Below are 3,580 nucleotides of genomic sequence, written 5' to 3' on the forward strand. Positions count from 1 at the left end.
CCTGCTGTAATTGTTATTTTACCGATCTACAGGACATCCTGACACACACCCACTTGCGCTACTGAGAAAACATACAAATGCTTTATTCATTACTCTCAACCATCAGTTATTAAAAACATCACTTTTTTTTTTTTTTTTACATCTGTGCAAATTAGATTCCACCATGTTCACTATCACAGAAGGACTAGTAAAGTGTCCTGGTGAACTAGAGCATTCACTCCTCAGTCAAACCCAAGAGGCCCCAAACCAACATGGAAGGGAGCGGATTGACTAACACACGACTCGGGCGACGTAGGAAAAGAAACAACAAGTGCAAAATGCATTGACGTTTGCATGGCAGGTTTGATTTTTCTCCACTTGAAATACTGAAGCACTGAACGTCGTCTTTGCCGGCATTACAGAAGCAGAGTGTCACAGCGACAGAGCTCGATCATTACGATGGTGACGGCAACAAGAAGCTCGAGAAGCTCCAGCAGGTGTGAAGGACAATCTGATTGGCACGTTCAGTGTCCTCACAGCATCACTCTACAGGGAGCCCAACACTGACTAACGTCTGGCTGTTGAGACGAATCTTCAGGGCTGCAAGGCCTCTTATTGGAAGGCTACAGTATTGTCCAATCATTAGCCAGGAGAAGTTAGAAGACGTAGATTTTATCTCTCTGAATGGTGTCCAGGTCATCGTCCATTGTTAGGAGCACCTGTTTGGAGTAAGGACAAATGAACAGGAAATAAGACCTCGTATTCCTCTAAAGAGGGTTAGGAAATAAAACATTGCATCTCCATCATCGGTTTCCCTCTAAAGAGGAGTCACCAACTGCATGAAGGTTCAATCACACCTGGTATTAAAAATACATTTTGGTGATTAGTGTGTTCACCAAATACAGCTGTAAGCAGGGCCACAAAAACCACCTCCAACATGTGTTCTGTGAATGCCTGATTGACTAGATCTAAAACGTTATCACTGTGAGCCTGCTTGAGTAGATCTGCACCACTCTTGGGTAAAGGAGATGCCTGTGGTTCGAACATTATTAGAAGACCATACCATAAACTCTGCAATCTAGGACTGTCCCCCTCACTGTGCTCATGCATCAAAGACTTTCTCACTAACAGACCACAAGTGGTGAGAATAGGGGACCACACATCATCCCAAATCATTTTAAACACTGGTACACCGCAGGGCTGTGTGCTCAGTCCTAACCTCTTCACACTTTTTACTTTTATGATTGCAGCCCCATCCACGCCTTCAACACATTTGTGAAATATGCTGATGATACAGTAGTGATAGACTGCATCTCTAACAACAATGAAACTCAGTACAGAGAGGAGATTCAGCACCTGGCACGGTGGTGCTCAGACAACAACCTAGCTCTGAACACCACCAAAACTAAAGAGATCATCAGAGACTACCGCACAGTTAAAAGAACTGCACATGCCCCTCTACTCATAGATGGAGATGAAGTGGAATGTGTGCACAGCATCAAATACCTCAGACTCCACATCACAGCTGATCTCACCTAAATACCTCACACCTCATATAGAAGGCCCATCAAAGACTTTTCTTTCTGAGGAAACTAAAGCTGTCTGAACTCCGCTCACAACTACTTGTGAATTTTTACACAAGCACAATTGAGAGTGTACTTTGTCTCTGCATGACTGTATGGTATTCCAGCTGTACAGTATAAGACAGAAAGGACCTGACCCAGGTGGTCAGAACAGCGCAGAGGATCATAGGGAGTCCACTCACAGATCTAGACTCTGTGTATGCTGGCCGCCTTCATAACAAAGCCAGCAACATTATTAAAGATCCCACCCAGCCAGGACACCATCAATTTGTTCCTCATTTCTCATTTGCAACTTTGCTCCACAAAACCTGTATTGCTGCTATTAATATTTTATTTATAATACTTTAATATTATATACATAATATAAATACAGTATATGTTATACTATGCCATATAATCATAACAGTCATATCATCACACCATAACTGCCTCACTTATACCATGTCGCTGCTATAAAATCAGAATTAGTATTTGTCTCGACCGACTCGTGGAATGTTTTATGTATATATGTTGTCTTGCACTGTTTTTATTCTTTTTATGTGACTAAGAGGTACCACTCAGAATTTCGTTGTATCATGTACAATGAAAATAAATCTCTCTACTACTACTACTACTACTACCAAATGGGCTTTATTACAGAATTTCATTACTGCAGTGTCTGGGCTTTTTTTTTGTTCGTTTATTTGTCCATTTTTGTTTGTTTTAGAATACTTTTAATATTTTGTTTTTATTAGGGGTGGGCATAGATTAATTTTTCTAATTTGGATTAATCTCACTGAAATCCTGAAATTAATCTAGATTAAAATGGCTCATTCAGAATATGCGTGCTACCCAAGTAATGACTAAAAGTCAGTCTTTGAGATACGGTTTCTTAATACAGAGGGCGCATTAGACCAGGGGCTCATCTTCTGTTTCCAAAATGCATCAATGACTGCCTGAGAAAACTGTTCTACTTTGATACTTGAAGAAAACAAAACATGCTCAAAAAATGTACTCGTGTTCAACGGTTTATTCAGTTAAACATGAAAATAGTACTGTAAGCCTACATACTTTAAGAAGGCATATTCAGTCAAACATGAATTTGTAAGCCTACATACAGTACATTAAAAGGGGTTGATAACATGTTTATTCAGCTAAACATGGGATTTGAAATGTAAGCCAACATTTAGTACATTTAACCTGTTTTCGGCGACGGCGACTCTTCCCCTGGGCTGCATCGATGCTTGACCCAGCGTCAGCAGCATTAGCAAACGGGTGCTTTGTGTTTAAATGGTACTTCAGACTGGTAGAACTCCTACAATGAACTAATTCCGCGTTGCAACTTTAGTCTTGTCAATGTCTCCATTAGGAAGCTTCTTAAAAATGAATTTTCCATGAAGCAAACCTGGCGGCTTCGTGGCTGCATCCATGTAAACACACGTACGATTCGTTTTGTGTGGTAATTCACAGGTTTGAAAACTCGTTCTCGCTCCCTACTGTGCAATTTGGTTAGGAATAACTCGAGCTAAACTATCAAGGTGAAAGTCATCAGTTTGCTTACCTATTTTGACCCAGCTCCCAACCCAACTTTAAAAATAGATTAATGGTGATATTTTTTTATATCGCCCGATAAGAGTATCACATTATCGAACGCCGTTAACGGCCGATAACGGCCCACCACTAATATATATATATATATATATATATATATATATATATATATATATATATATATATTATATGGCAGTGGGGAACCGTCAGGGCCCTCTACGCCCTCTAAGAGGGCTTAGAAATTCTCTTAAATTATAAATATATATAATATAATTTATCCAATTTTATTTTTTCTACTTACAGTTTGACAGTCGACATCTAAACAATTACAAAAATATAAGCAAATAAATTATTCAACCGTGTCTATTCAATCTGTGTTGGAAGGTGAGGGGTTAAGTGGAAGCCTGTGAGCCTGTCTCCCCCTTGGCCTAGGTGCACGCACCACTTCCTCGTTTGGTGTAAGGATGTTACCATATTTCCGGTTGGTA

Source organism: Brachyhypopomus gauderio, chromosome 16 (assembly GCF_052324685.1).
Source record: "Brachyhypopomus gauderio isolate BG-103 chromosome 16, BGAUD_0.2, whole genome shotgun sequence".
NCBI classification, from domain to species: domain Eukaryota; kingdom Metazoa; phylum Chordata; class Actinopteri; order Gymnotiformes; family Hypopomidae; genus Brachyhypopomus; species Brachyhypopomus gauderio.